The sequence below is a fragment of the Cavia porcellus genome, unplaced genomic scaffold, assembly GCF_034190915.1.
Source record: "Cavia porcellus strain 051 isolate PalLab524CR breed Dunkin Hartley unplaced genomic scaffold, mCavPor4.1 scaffold_22, whole genome shotgun sequence".
Lineage (NCBI taxonomy): Eukaryota > Metazoa > Chordata > Mammalia > Rodentia > Caviidae > Cavia > Cavia porcellus.
This window is the reverse complement of record NW_026947505.1, coordinates 36,260,874-36,277,711: the sequence shown is the minus strand read 5'-3', so window position 1 is coordinate 36,277,711 and position 16,838 is coordinate 36,260,874. Positions and strand designations below refer to the sequence as shown.

The 16,838-nt window shown below is 39.5% G+C and overlaps 2 protein-coding genes across 2 annotated transcripts in view; both read right to left on the bottom strand.

The window, feature by feature from the left end:
* Positions 1-16,838, bottom strand: part of Mpc1 (mitochondrial pyruvate carrier 1) — a 506,120-nt gene that overhangs the window by 404,663 nt on the left and 84,619 nt on the right. The window lies entirely within an intron of this gene.
* Rps6ka2 (ribosomal protein S6 kinase A2) overlaps positions 1-16,838 on the bottom strand; it is a 370,448-nt gene that overhangs the window by 348,984 nt on the left and 4,626 nt on the right. The window lies entirely within an intron of this gene.

Genomic DNA, 16,838 nt, shown 5'->3' with positions numbered 1-16,838 from the left:
AAATGTAGTGCTTTGACCTTGCTAACGTGAGTTTTGGAGAAAGGCAAGAATGAAATGTCAACCTGTCAGTGGTAATCAGATTGTGCTTATGTAGGAAAATGTTCTCATTTTTGAGAGAGGTACAGTATACTGGAAATTTAAGAATGAGATGTTATAGTTTATACCTTACCAAAAATAATTTTTAAAAGTCAACAAATATGTAGCCTATCCTAAATCTCCCAACTATCTCAAGAAATATCTTTTAAAGTTGGTAAAATCAGAATCAACCATGAGGTATAAGCCATACTTATCTCCATGTTCCTCTCTGTAATGGGAATTCTCCTCCCAAATTGGCCCATGTGCTAAACTTCAGAATCTGTTTGTATCACAGTAGCTTCTCTGGCTGTGAAGAACAAGGCCTCCAGGGGACAGTACAAGTTGCCTATTGTGTCGAGTTCTGTATGAACTGTGCTTCTTTCCTATACACACGTACATGTGACAAACATTCACTTTTCACTTGAAGAAGCACTTATGACTTCTCTATAGCATATCCAAATGATCAGCGCGACTGCCTTGAACTGTGAGGCTCTTACTTAGTAAAATGAGGGTCACTTGAACATAAGTGATACTGAGATAGTTGATTTGACCTTGCAAGTGGCTACTAAATTACTAATAGGCAAGCAGCACACACAGGGTGGATACACTGCACAAAGGGATGACACAACAAGGCAGGAAGAAGAGTAACAGCATGAATTTTTGTCATGCTATTCAGAATTTATTTAAAATAAATTATTTATTTCTGGAGATTTTCACTTAGTATTTTAGACTGTGGTTGGATGTGCCTAAATGAAACCTCAGAAGCAAGGCTGTGTGTGGGGAGGGAAGACTGTGCAGAGCAAAAGGACTTCATAGATGTGACTAAGGATCTGAGGCAGAATCTGAGTGGTTTAGTAGAACACCAGGCGTCCTTCCAGAGTAAGGCAACAGGGTCAGTGCCAGAGAATAAGAAGTGCCAGCCGAGCCATAAGCAATCAGAGTGATGCTGCCTGAGGAGGAGACCACAAACTACAAATACTTGGCAGCAGAAGGGACTCGCTGGTGCAGAAAGAGGAAAACATCCAGCCCACCCAGGGTCCTAGCACCCTTCTAGCCTGCAAGATAATGCACTCTTGTCATTTTAAATCACTAAATTTTTGTTTTAGCAGCCAGAGGAAACTAACAGGAACATCTTCTGAGTTATGAAATGTATGTCTTTCATTTGTTTCTTCATCTGATTTTCCCTATGCTTTGGTGGTTGTGGTTAAAGAACTTTCTGCATTGTTTTATAAATTGATCTCCATCTACATTGTAAGCAATCACTTCTGCTGACCAACATCCCAAAGCCAGAGAACACGTTCTTCATCACAATGGTTTCAAAACTGCTTTTGGAGGATAAAACCTTAAAAAAAATTTGTTGGGTAAGTAAATGTATAGCTACATCTTGTTCTTATAATAACTTCTAAGGAAAGGAAGAGTGGATGGGATGAGGAAGAAAGAGCCTGGACCATATTCACAAGTTTAACTGTTTTATATGTCTCATCATTTTCTAAACATGACATTGACATACAAGTTCTTATCTAGTAATGGAGACTTTTTGGTTGTGCAGTTTACCAGTTTAAAAACAGGTGCCATCTCAATGTAACCACAATGGCCCTATCAGAGGAGACAGGACCATAGAGAGAGAAGACTGAAGCAGAGGCCAGAAGTCTGTAAAGAGAAAGCAGCTGAAAGCCAGGAAATGCAGGGCCCTAGCACAGAAAGAGGTCACAAGGGACCTTCGCTGGAACACGTGCAGGGGTGTAGGCTTCCTGTGTCTCAGTCACACCCCAGGAACCTGACTGTGGGTTTCTGCTCTCAAACCCTACAATAAGAAATGCATTTTTAAAAATTAGATTTTAAAAATGACAAAAATCAACCTCTTCAGTACGTGAATTGAGCTATTAATTAAACTAGTATTATCTATGTACATGGCAAAATACTTACATAACAAGAAGTTTAACATTAACATACAAAGTTGATGTCCTAGGCCTCTTATTTAGAGAAAAGAGATTGTTCTGTTACAGCTCTGGAGTTCTGCCCCAAGCTGCTCTTTTGCTTCTGGAATAGAACCAACAGCCTCTGGTGGCTAAGGAGCCTCTGAAATCCAATTCTTCAGTCCTAGCGGGGTCCACAGGTACCGCCTGCCGGGTGACACACAGAGGCCTTCACCAAAGAGACTCAGCCCTCCCTCCTCGTTTCCTTCCCACAGATAATCTACCAACTGGCAGTACCATTCTCTCTGCACCCACAAACTGGAACCTTTGCCACTTATTTTAGGACTGGGTAGATGATGGTTTGGGAGTTGTTTTCTCTGTGTGCTATTAAAGCCACACAGAAAACAAAGGAAGGATTTTCTCATTCCTTATCATGTGGTGCTAAATGTGCTGCAATTTCTCTAGGGACAACACTGCCATATTAAAATAAGCTTTCCGGGGCTGGGGATTTAGCTCAGTGGCATAAGCACCTGCCTTGCAGGCAGGCGGTCATGAGTTCAAACCCCAATACCGATAAAAAGATTTTTAAAAATGTGAAAAAAAAAAGCACACACAAAATAAGCTTTCCATGATAATACAGATTATTTGTAATATATAACACAATATTCAGTTGTTTCCTGACTGAAGGTCAGGTCCACAAGGACCTAACTCATCCTTTATCACGTGGCACATGTCAGACATGTTTTACCACGAAAGCTGGGCTCTCCTGCCGGGTTAAATGTGAAACCGCCTTCACGGACTCATGGCTTTGAGAGAAGCAGAGCAGTTTCTGGAGTCTGGGAGCCCAGGTGTGGTGCGGCATTTGCTGCTTGTCACCCAAGCCACATAGCTGCTGGCACCCTCCCACTCTGGAAGATGGTAGCCTCAGAGATAGCGATTAGCAGATACAAATCTAAGTGAGTCAGCAATGTGGCAGAACAGTGCAGCTTTTCAATGTAATAGGAAGGCAAGAGGTAAACACGAGAATGAAAGCCTGATAGCAGAAGCAAAAGTACAAATATTACACAGGTAGGAGGTGATGGAGCTTTCCATCTAGACACACAGCACTGCAACTATCCCGGAGCAGACAGAGGGATGCTGGGTAGTCATCAGAAAAAGACCCTGGCACAAGCATCGGCACTCCTCTGGTGAGGAATAGGAGTACGAGGTCTGCACTGCACGTGATCACCCACTGAAAGGGACAGGGACTTTCGGGGAGGGAGGGTGATTGCCTGACACTGATCCCCTGTTTTGAACAATCTGCCACATTGACTGGCCCCTTCTGAACATTGGGGTCCTTGCCTCAGCACCATATGCATTGAGAAACTCTGAACCACAACTACTAAACCTGTCCCACCCCAAATATCCTTATTTTGCCACAAGACTTACGTGGCCAGGAATGAATTCTTTTAAGAAGTTGTTTGGGTGGCACTAACAAATCAAATCTGTGCTGCTGGATGTTTTTCACGTAGTATTTATTGCGGAGTCAGAAGTGCCAAGCATGTGCCAGGCAAACAGCCAGGACACAGCAGTTGCAGAAAGAATAAAGACAGAAGAGAGAGAGGGAGGAAGAGAAAGAGGAAATAGGGGTAGTTTAGTCAGACATGAGCTGGGAGTTCGGACACTCAAGAACAGCATTATACCTGTGGATACACATGAGACCACCCATTGTCTCAAGACGAGAAGGTGTTATGTACATATACCAACTCCCCATGAAGAATGTGGTCATTATGTACTGCAAATATGTGCTAATAAAAATAAAAATTAAAAAAAGAGGAAACTAGGGAGCAAGAGACATGGTTAGCTAGAAGCAGCTTGCCTGATGATGCACTCTGGGGAACTCATCAACAGCAACAAATGCACAGCTCTTTAAGGAGTCTGGGGTACACTGGAAATCACAGGACAACATTTTGAGAGCACTAACAACCAGGCAAAACCCAGAAATCCTGGTAATTAGAAATATAAGTAACAGAAATAAATCATTCCACCTCTGAATGAGCAGATGGCTCAGAGAGGAGATGGGGATCTTCTCCTTCAGTATAGCAGCAAAAAGGAAGGTCACAGCATCCTCTCATGAGTGCTGGCTGTGCTTCAGCACAGACATACAGTCACGCAGACTGCAAATCTCAGGACAGCGAACTGAGTGGTAACTCCATCTTGTCCCTCCAGATTTATACAGGGTTAGATTGAGAAGCCATCCCAGACCCAACAACAGGAAAGAAACTTGGGCAGAAACAAAGTGAAAAAACATCTTGAATAATTCCCTTCACCTAGGCCTGGAAAATCCCCATGTTTTCTATAACTCCAATACACAACTACTAGCATCCAAAAAGGAGGTACTGGCTACCAAGCCTAATAGTGTGCCGAGGAAAAAGATGATGTGATACAGTAAGACTAAAATCATGAAAAAGGAAGAGAAATCTCACTCCTTGGCTCTCAGGGGTCTAACTCTGGACTGGGAGAATCCCAGAAGTGCTTATGGACAGCATGAAACAGGAGTTTGCTTAATGCAGAGCAGGGGGTTTATAGTGGGAAGGGATCTAGTCAGGGAACAGAGAGAGGCCAGGGCACCAGTGGTCTCTAACACAATAGTCCCCATGCTCCCACTCCCCTCATCCACTTGGAGGCCCTCAGAGCGAAGAAGACAGCATAGGCATGGCCAGCCATGCCTCCAGGAGCATGGGCTGAAGTTCTGCAGAGTTTTGTCCCCTTCCTGGCATGCCTGTAGATTGTATAAGATGTATAAGAGTGGATGATCTGCATCTTCCAGCCCCTTCACTCTCAGGAAGAGTTTAAAAGAATTGGTGGGAATGAATTCAGCCACTAGACAACTAAGCCAAGTTCTCAGCCACAGCAGCAGAGTGAGCTCAGTCCCCTGCAAGCTCCACAAGGCCTCTCCTTTTGGAACTGAGGCTGAGGAGTACACTGGGCTAATTTAGACTCCAGTGCAAATACCATCAGAAGGACAGACACTCCATGCGCTTTTCTATTTTGTTAACAGTGTTTCTTTTTGCAAGATTTGGAGGCGGGGGGGGGGGTGCTTATTGCTTTTACTTCTTACTTCTTAGAGTATCTTACCATATCACATTATGTTCTTCCACACCAAGGAGTTTCATAGGATTTGCTAAATTAGTGTTTCCTTTAGGTCATTAATTAGATTCACTCTCTGTATTTACCCTCACTGTGCATTTAAATTCCCTCCTACTTTTCTTTGCCTCTCCTCTCACATGCTGTCAAGTCTCTCTGTTATTCACTTTCTTTTATCATATATAAACACTCAATAAAATTTACTTGTCTTTCCTCTTTTAGAGTATATTGTGGAATATATGTGTACATACAACTACGTATTAGTGTTTATTGCTTTTGTTTCCTGGGTCTCCTAATACTGAATTTCTGCTTTATATTAATTAGATTCTATCTCTGTACACTTTCATCACTTTCTATTTACATTTCTTTCTTCCTTTTTCTTTCTTTTGATACCCACTCATAACCTCTAAAACCTTCTCATTCTTCCCCTCTTTTCTGGGTATAAAAATACCATCGCTGAAACCTGTTTTTCTTTTGTTCTTTATTGTCTCTCTTTTTCTAGTCCTTTTTTAAATTAATTTTTCTCTTTTTTCCCAATCTATTTTCTATTGTTTCTATTCTTTCATTTTCCCATGTTAATGAAAGAGTCAAGAACTTTTAAAATAAGTTTTTAAGTGTATATTGATATATGATTGGTAATTGGGACATTGATATTATTAGTAGTGGTTCTTTCCTTACAATGTAGTGCTAGAGACTGAACATAATACTCTGAATTGGGTGACTGGATGCCTCACATCGAATCATACCCAAAGCCAAGGGCACATCACAGGGATAAACTCACCCACTAAAGAGATCGCCACAATAGAGTAGACTTGTCTCCACTAACAGTTCTGTAAACTTTAGCACAAAAACATGAGAAAAAAAAGCAAGACAATACCTCCAAATATGCATAACTCCACAAAAGCTGATCCCACACACATGGAGATAGATGAAATTCCAAAGTGCTAAAAAACCAATAGTTAAAATTATTAGAAAGCAAAGAAGAGAAAAACAAGCAGCTGACTGAGCCAAGGAAAAAACACAGAATACAAAACCTCATTCAGTAAATGAATCAAGTTATACCGCACAGGTACAAATTTCCCTATAATGAATGTGATCATTGTGTATACCTAAAATGTACCAATAAACTTAATTTTTTTAAAAGTACATTCAGTAAAGATTTAAAGGTTATAAAAAAAGAATCAAGCAGAAATCCTGCAAACGAAAACCTTAATAGAAATAAGTCTCAGCAGTAGGCAAGATTGGTCAGAAAACAGACTGTGAGACTTGGTGATATAGAGAATGTAGCAGAACATTTAGTTAGTAACAAAGAAGAAAGCAACAAGAGACAGTCAAAAGATGACAAAGGAGCTGCTGCACAATTCTAAACAAATTTTGGGATCATTTGACTTGAGAAGGAGGCAGAGGTAGAAACTAGGAAGTATAAAAGTTTTATTCATAGGGGGCTGGGGATTTAGCGCAGCATCATAAGCGCCTGCCTTGCAAGCAGGCAGTCATGAGTTTGATCCCCGGTACCAATAAAAAGGAAAAAGTTTTATTCACAGATACTATTGTAGGCAATTTCCAAAAATCTAGTTAGGCACCAAAAAAGAAAAAAAAAATTAGAACTCTGAATAGACACAACCAGAAAAAAAGAAAATTTTTCCATGATATTCATAGTCAAAGTCCCAGAAACTCAGAAAAAAGACAAAGTATTAAAAGTTGTTAGAGGAGATGCTCCAAAACACCTAGTCAAATCTATCAGAATAACAGGAGATTTCCTAACCTTGAAAGCCAGAAGCTGAATATGCTTATAATCCTAGCACTTGGGAGACTGAGGCAGGAGGACTGACATGAGTTTGAAATCAGCCTCAGCTACATAGTGAGTTCAAGGTCATCCAGAACTGCATATTGAGACACTCTTTAAAAAAAAAGCCAGGAGAGCTTTTCAAGCTCTCAAAGAAAATATTTGCTACCCTAGATTACTATATCTTAAAAAGTTATCATTCAAAATTTAAGGTGAAATAGAGACTTTGCATAGTAAGGATAAACTAAAGAAATTCATACCACCAAACCAGCACTGAAAATACTTAATAGGACCCTAAACAGAGTCTAGGAGGGCAACGAGATCCAAAAGCCGAAGAGAAACTATAAGTCTCACTAGGAAGTAGTTAAATAAAAGGAAAACAGAAAGGAAGCAAGTGCTGGAAAACAATATAATAATAGGAACCATTACATGTTTCAGTAATGACATTCAGTATAAATGGTCTTAACTTTCAAATAAAAAAAAAAACAGTTGGCTGATTAGATCAAAAATAATATTTGATAATATATTATCCAGAAGAGACATACCTCATCCACAAAGCCATTCACAGACTAAAAGTTAAAAAATAGAATATAGTACTCTAAGAAAGTGGAGACCAAAGCAAGTAGGAATAGCCATACCTAAATATGACAAGGTTGACTTCAAACCAAAACTGGCCAGAAGAGACAAATAAGGTTACTATATATTGGTAAAGGAAAGAATTCACCAAGAATAGATAACAGTTGTAAATATGCACCATCATCAGTGTACCCAATTTTGCAAAACAAAAACTACCTGATGTAAAAAGACAGATAGACACCAGAGAGGGAGACTAATATCCCACTCATAAACAGGCCAAAAAAACAATCAACAAATACCAGCATTAATCTACACCATTGAACAAATGGGTCAAACAGGTATCTACAGAGTGCTTCAGCCAAAAATTTCAGAACATACATTCTTTTAAGCAGCCCATGCAGCTTTCTTCAAGTTAGACCATGTTTTAGTCCTTAAAGCATATATCAATAAATAAAAAAGAATTGAAGTTATCTCTTGTACCCAATCCTATCCTTCATTCACAATAGAATGAAACTAGAAATCAATAGTAATAGAAACTACACAAGGAAATGGAGATTAAATAAAAAAACTCTTGAGTGATTAGAAAGCAGGGAAGAAATTTTAAAATTTCTACAAATCACAAGACCATGGAAATAGAATCTGTGGGACACAATGAAAGCAGTTCTAACAGACGGGTTGATATCTATGAGTACCTATATTAAGAAACAGAGCAATACCAAACAACTTAATGATGCTTCTCAAATTGTTGGAAAAACACTAACAGTACAAATTTAAAACTAATGGAAGGAAAGAAACTACAAAGATCAGCACAGAGACGAACAAAACTGAGGCTAAAACAGTTCTAAGGAATTGAAAAGTTGTTCTTTGAAAGGATAAATAGGATTGATAAACCCACTTCCCAACTTAAAAAAGAAGGCCTACGTCAATAAAAGTGCATAGTTACAACAGACACCACTGACATTCAGAGGATTATAAGAAACTGTATTAAAAACATATATTCTAATAAATTGGAGACTCTAGAAGAAATGAGTAAATTCCTAGAAACATGAGTTACCAAAATTGAGCCAAAAACATATAAAAATCCTGAAATGATCAATAACAAGTAATAAAATTAAAGAGCAAGAAAAACCGTATCAACTAAGAAAAGGCCAGAGTCTAATGATTCGCTATTGAATTTCATCAGAACTTTACAGAAGAAATAATGCTAATATTCCTCAAATTTCTAGATGTAATTGAAGAGGATGAAATGCTCCCAAACTCTTTCCATGAAGATGGATGGCATTATCCTGATACCAAAACCAAATAAGGACACAACAAAAAAGAAAATCAGAAACCAACATCCTTGGTGAACACAGATACAAAAATTCCCAACAAAAGACTTGCAGAGATCATTAGAAAAGATCATCCACTATGATCAAGTCAGTTTCATTGCAGGAACACAAGGGTGGTTCAATATATATACATCAATAAATGTACCACAGAGCTTAAGTACATTCAAGAATAAAAATAGCATGATGATCTCAACAAGTGAAAAAAAGCCTTCAATAAAAATCATGATTTTAAAAAACCTTGGTGAAAAAAAACCCTGATAGAGGGACCTGACCTCAAACTGATAAAAGCTATATATGACAAATCCACAGCAAATACCAAACCAAATGGAGAAAACAGAAAGCATTTCCTATAATATCTGGAATGAGAGAAAAAAAGTGTCTACTTTCACCAATTTGTTCAATATAATGCTCAAAACTCTAGCCAGAATAATCAGGCAAAAGAAAGAAAAAGGATATGATTAGCAAAGGAAAAAACCAAGCTATCTATTTGCAAATGACTGAAATAGCAAACTAAAAATTAGGAGACTGAAAATGAAAAAGAAACAGAAGACTAAATAGAAGGATGAAAGAGATGTCTGAAAATAAAAGACTGAAAAAGTTCTTCCAGAAGACAGAACAAAAAAAATTCAGCAAAGTGGCTGGATATAAAATATAAAATATAAAATCCACACACAAAAGTCAGTACCATTCCTGTACATCAACAAGGAACATAGAGGGAAAGAAATTAGGAAAATAATTCCATTTATGATAGCTCCAAAAAGTTAAATATCTAGGAAACAACCTAACCAAAAACTTAAAAATTTTTCTGTAACAAAAACTACAGAACTATGAAAAAAGAAATTTAACAGAATATTTAAAAATGGAAAGATACCTTTTCCGTAGATAGGCAGACTAATATTTTTAAATAGCCATATTACCAAAAGTGAGCTAGAGATTTAATGCACTCTCCAAAGAAACACAGAACTAGAAGAAACAATCATAAAGTTCTTAGAGAAGTGGAATTGACACTCTATAGCTAAAAAAATCCTGAGTAAAAGGAACAAAGTGGGGGGTATCACAATACTGGATTTCAAGCAATACTATGTATATTATGAAACTATAGTAATAAGAACAGCATGGTACTAACACAAAAATAGACATGTAGAGCAACAGAATAGAACAGAAGCAACCAAGGCAACTTTGGCCATGTGATTTTGACAAAGGACCTCAAAACATCCAAAACCTTTGGCACAGCAAATCAGGCCATCAACGAAGTGAAAGATAACCTTCAGAATAGGATAAAACTTTTGTCAGCCACACTTTTAACAGAGGGATAGTATCTAGAAAATATAAACAACTTAACAAAAATTAACCCCCAAATGAATGACCCAATCAAATAAGAGCAAAATAATTGAATAGACACCTGCCGAAAGAAAAGTATAAATGACAAATAAGTACATGAAAAAAAATGGTCATCATCTGTAGGTATTAGGGAAATTAGGAAAATCAAACTAACACTGAGATGCCTTCTTATCCCATTCAGAATGGCTAATTAAAATACAAAAGCAACAAATACTGGTAAGGATATGACAGAAAATAAAAGGAACCATTTTGCCTTCCTGGTATGAATGTAAAACACCACAACCACCATGGAAATCAGCATGAAGATTTCTCAAGAAACTAAAAATAGAAATTCTATTTGACCCAACTATACCCACCCTGGATATATACTGAAAGAGTTAAAAGCATCATACTATAGTACTACACATACATCTGTGCTTATAAGAGCACAATTTATAATAGCTAAATTCTGGAAACACCCTAGATGCCCATCAACAGACAAATGAATAAAGAAAATGTGGTATGTAGACACAGTGAAATACTATACAGCAATAACAAAGAATTAAATCATCTCATTTGCAGGAAAACAGATAAAACTTTAAAACCATGTCTGTCTTCTTGTTTTCTTTCTGTGTCAGACTTATTTCACTTAACATTTTGGAGACAGGGAATGGGATTGGAGAAGAGGAGACAGGGAAGAGCAGGGTAAAAGGATAGAAATTATCTAGATGTATTCATGTGCCTATTTCCCCAACAGAGCATAACTATGTATTACATATTGCCTACACTAAAGAGAAACAAAAAAAAAAAACAGAAAAAAAGTGGGAATTCCTCTTTTTTGTGTGGGAAGCATGCCATTGGATGTCTGAAGCCCCAAATAGAGTGAACCCTGAAGAACAGGAGCCCTGTGCCTAGCACAATGCCTGTCTAACCCAGAGGTCCAGTTGGTTTACGGAGCTCTGCCTTGAAGCCTAGACGTCTCCTTTTGGATCCGTTACCGCCTTCATTCTAGTCTGCACACCCCCCACCACACAGGCAGAAAGTGGGGGAGTCTTGGGACCAAAGTGTGGAAACCTCTTCCTGGAACCCTTTGGGAGAGCACTGGGGTAACTGCACCCTCCGTGGAGCTGGCTGGCTGCTCTGTGTGTGGCTGGCACCGTGGGGTGTTTTGGTGCTGCATCCTGGAAAAAATATGTTTCCATCATTCCCTAGAGACTTTTTATGACTCACACAGACTGTGAAGTCTACACCCGGCTCCAGCTGCACGCATGTGAGGAGGGCACGTATTTTTGCTTCACTTTATCTTTTATTACTTCAAAGATTCTAATAGTAATAAACTACATACACAACTCGCTACCCGATACCTTGCATCTTACCCCAAAATAGCATCATCTATGGAAGAAAATTTCACTTAAATGTGTACATGCCCTCTTCTATCAAAATTAAGTAAATTATCCATTTTAGATTGATGAAATATAAGGAAGCTTTATAATTCTTGCAGTTCACCCACCTGAGAAGATATATTAACTAAAATGGAAGGGAGATAATCTTCAAAAGCATCACCAGATAAAGTTGTATAAAAAAAAAAAAATATATATATATATATATATATATATAATTTTTTAATTTTCTAATTTGAAGTGAAAAGAGGGGATTTTGAAAAGGGAAAAGATAAAAAGAGTCTTTTCATTCTGGCATTACTAGGGATTGAGCTCAGGATCGTCACACTAACTGTATCACCAGCCCTTTTTCTTATTATTATTATTTATTTTTATTATTATTATTATTATTTCCACACAGGGTATCACTAAGTCACCAAGTTTCCCAATGGCTTGAACTTTAAATCCACCTGCCTCATCTCAAGTACCAGGATTATAGGCGTGCACCACCCTGACTGGTTGAGGACAGGAGTTTTGTAAGCCACACATGACCTTGGCATTGGCTGAGCCTCAGCCAGGACCATGTCACTCTCCCCTGGACCCTATCAATCTCCTGGAATGGCTTCGCTTCAGGCAGCAGTGTCTTGCCTGGAAAAGCAACCACGGGTGAGGCTTGCAGTGACAGCACGTGCCTCTCATGTATGGGGTGTGGAAAAATGTGACAAACAACACAGCCACCCGCCTCAGTGTTCCAGAGATGCCTGCCACATTATTTTAAGGCCTAAGCAGAGTGAAGACTGAATCATTGTGTGTGACCCCTGCCTACATTCCATCTTCCAAAAATCTACCCAAACCTCAAATGTGTTAGGGGCAATTAAATTCTATACAAAGAATACATTGTTTGAATTTCGCTTATCTGCAAGTTATGCCAGCCGGAGAGGGGGATGCTCTGAGAAAGCACCGTGCTTTGCATGTCAGCAATGATCCCATGCAGGAGAGCCTTGGCTGTAGTAGAGACAGCACCACTTCCCTAGAGACCACAGAACTGGCTCCTGTACTGCCCAAGGATGAGACCGCTCAATCCCTTGCTAGTGCCCATGCTGCAGTACGAGATGAGGATAGTGCGTGGCTCCCCTACAGTCAAAGTAAGTATATATCCGAATTGGAGTCCCAGCCCTGTTCACAGTGGCCGGAAGATCTCCTTACAGTCTGACAAAGTATCCTGGAAGTCATGCAACCCCTGACTTTGCTGCAGATGGTAAATGATGAGGATGTCAGGACTAAACAGAGCTATAAATCATTCCTACCTGTCCTTGGTGATGAAGGACATCCAAGCAAGAAAGGAATGACCCAAAGAGCACATATCTACACATGACAAAAGCCAGACTCCATGTCTTCTGAGGATTCATACAAACAATTGCCACTTATACAACAAATACCATGCTGCACCAATTTTTGTTACAAAATCACACATCCTTCATTTCTGCCTCAATAGATGCTAACATTCCATGGAATCGATGCTGTTGTACCCAGCCTTGTGTGTTTAAACACATATAGGGTATCCTTGACCATATTTTCCTTTTTCTAAAACAGAGTATGTTTGTACTACCTTTTTCTAAAACCTACGTGAAGATTGAAGTAATCCTGGTCTGCTGGACAGAAAAGCAGTCATTGTGACTGGGATAGCACTAGCTTCTAGAGATACCATCATTGTCTAAAAAACACAGATCATATACAATAAGAAGAAAGGCTTGGAATACTGCTGTCTTAATCTTCTTTCAAAACTATTAACTACTTCTTTTAAACTCTAATTGCGCTATTCTTAATTGCTTTATTAGTTCCTAGGCTTCATTATTCATCTCATCTCATTTCTATTCAAACCAGTTCAATTTTTTTTTTCTTTTTGTTCTTTCTTTTCTTCTCTGTTAAGGGACTCAGCGAATCTCCTTCTATCTCTCAGACTTAGGAGAGATGATACACTGCCACTACACGTGCTGCAGAGGTGACATTCTGCAGGTACCATGTCTTCAGTCCAGGGTCTGTTGGGCTGCCCTCTCCTTCAGGAACTCTGTGTTTCCACCAATCTCTTCCTTTACTAGCCTCCCTCACTTTTCTACTGAGTGAAGACATCAGGGTCCCATCTGTGACCAGCTTGGAAATCAGGAAACTGGTCACTCTAGGAAGCTACAGTGACAAGTACTCAGAAGATTGTTCAGAGCTGCCAACGGACCCTGTTGACAGCCTGAGAAGGGCTGTATGTGAACTGCAAGAGTCCTCCCCTTGTCTCTGTGCTGCTGAGATCACGTCTTTGTTGGCTCAGATTGCTGTCCTCTGGCGTCCGGGGCCCCCTTCAATTCTCCCTAGCCAAATAATGGCTGCCACCCAAAGTGCCACTTCTCACCAAGCAGATGCTTCCTGTTCTGTCATCAGAATAGGGAAAGGAGTGAAAATGTCCCATAGTCATAAGAAATAAAGTAAAAATGTGCTAATATTTTAACACCTCCTGGAATCTGGTTTTCTAAAGTTAGCTAAATAGGAAACTGGTCTAATAAACAAAACCCTGAAACCTAAGCACTTTAAGAAATATGAATTCCAATGTTTTCAGAGGTTTTTCTGTGAAATGAAGGCTTACCTAAGCCACCTATGCATCTCAGAATACTTTGGGACTGAAGATGAAAATAAGTCCAGGGGTCTAGTGTTGGCCGGCAGGTCAGAGATTTGGCATCTGCATCATGGAAATGGGCAAGTTAAGCCATCTCCTAGCCCAAAGCCACTGGACACTGGCTTTTCTAACTCCACTGTGACAATTCTTCCCTCTAACCTCATTGCCCAGAGTCTCCAACGAGGCCAAATGGATACAATCGTCCAGGGTAGCACCACACTGTACCTTCCTTACATGGATGCACAAGCTGCATGCACTGTCAGTGCAGTGAGAAGTCTGCCCTGGGTGTGCTTGGCACACAGTCCAAGTGGGTTTCCCAGGCAACCAGGCGGCAGCTGCCTCTGGACCCATGATAAATTCATTCAACCATGCAGGACAAGGCTGCACCGTGACCACCTGGGATCTTCTTGCTGCCCTAGCTCAGCACAACAATATCCAAGCCAGATGACACATTTGTTGTCTGCATTAAACTTCAAACCCCTTAGATACACAACTACCCAGCATTACAGCCTGCTTTACTATACAAAAAATCTGCAAAAAAAAAAAAAAATCAGCAAATAGCAGCATCCCAAAGCTGCACACAGCAGGTTCTACATCAAAATTCATAGAGTAAAATTTGCTTCTAGATTTTCCTTTATACCTATGATCTATCTGTATTCTGAGCCCCTGTAACAATCCCTTAAAGAGGTATTACCTAGTGGAATCTTCTGCCTTTTGCATGCTGTTTAGAATGTAAAGGTGCCTACTTCATTCATGTCAAATGAAATCAAACCAAGTCTAGCCTCCTGGCAATCAGTATCTCAAACTCTCCCACACTGATCCTAACTTCTTGAGAGAGTAATTCTTACAACAATGCTGAAGAAAAAAACAACATGGCATTAACTCTCAGACTCAAGCAGACTTACTCTCTTAATTCTACACCAAAGTTCTTTTTCCCAGAAGTTGACAGAATCATAACATTGAGACACAACCATACAGGAAACATATGACAAGATAGTTGTGCCTAAAATATTCCAAATGTGTTCTACAGTTTAAAAAGTAAGAAAAACACTCCCCCCCACACACACACATATACAAGAGGGCCATGTTGATTAAGGTAATTACAAAGTAATTGGAATTAAGATCATTCTAATGGCCCTCTTATACTCTTCCACATAAGTTGTTCTTAGCTTTTTCTCTTTCAATGTTGAGGCTGGTGTTTGGCCCACAGGTTATAATTTGAATGATTTTCTTCCTAAATAAAATGACTGTTTAATTATTACACAGGTTCAAGATGGTAAAAGGTCTGAGCCTTTTATACTCAGTTCAGTGGTCATCAAATTTTCCTGTTTTATTTCAGCCACAAGCAGGAGGAGGAGGAGGAGGAGAGAGGAGGAAGAGGAGGAGAAGAAGAAGAGGAAGAAGAAGAGAAAGAGGAGGAAGAAGAAGAAGAAGCCAAGATAAGTCACTGGCCACTAATACCAACGGAGGACATAGAAGATATAGCCTGTGACTAAGAAACAATATTTCACGAAGTATTGAATTTACCAGCACCTTGATCTTGGGCTTCAACCCTCCAGAACTGCAAGAAATAAGTATCCATTGTTTATAAGCCGTTCTGTTTCTGCTATATTGTTATATCAGCCCAAATGAACTGAGACATCATAGTACCCAATTTTGTGGCTCAGCTTGAGCCCATAAAATGATAATGGTCTATACACATATTTTAGCTTAGTGCTATAAAGGCTGTTCTTGAAGCCAATTGCTAAATTACTGTGGATAATCCCCCCATAGTAAATATTCTATAGCTTCCCTCAGAAATCAAGTTTCTACCAAAGCCTGGAAAAGTGTTCTTGAAAGTAATGGCTGTGCTTTACTTTCCCTGACACTGTGAGCTCCATTACTCTGTGCAGAGGGTATACCTTACCTCTTTGCCCTGAAACTGCAGTTTTGAACTGAATATCTATCTTTTTTGGGAAAGGCACTGGTTCCGGTGTCTTTCTGACTCCTGTGGCACTGGCATGAGCAGAGATATGACTACTTTGTCTCCATAGAGTGACAAGACATACAATCAAGTCAAATACTCTTCTCAAGACTGCAGCAAAATCACTGCCAAGCTGGGGAAACAGCTGAGTGCCAAACTCCCTGACCGGCAATGGAAGCACAGAACTGAACGGCAGCCAGCTGAAGATGAGGCAGCTTAATGGCACTTTCCCTTATTTAACCAATATACTATGTCATCTGATCATAAGATCTGATAGCGCTGGGCTTACATTTGCATGATGTGTGTGGGTCTAGATGGAAATAAAATGCAGTTTTCAGCACCCAAACAGACCACTATATGAAGCCAGAAACATCCATCAATCTTGCCTTCCCAGGTTACCACATTTTGCAGCTATTTTTAAGTCAACAGACTAGCACATTTGACAACTTCTGTGGTTCCCAATGGTACACAGTTCAGCAGCCCGAGGTTGCTAAATCATGTTAGCTGCGCTGGTGATCTGTGGGTCCAGTGCCCTTGGAGAGAATGTCCTTTATAATGATAGAAACGCGGCTGCTACTAGAATTCCTCACTCCAGCTGCAACTCAGCTTTGGAATTTAGCTCTTTAATGCCCTGTATCTCCTTCAAAAATATGCAGGTATCACCAAATCACCCTTTATGATGCCAGAGCTGCCTTTATTGAAAT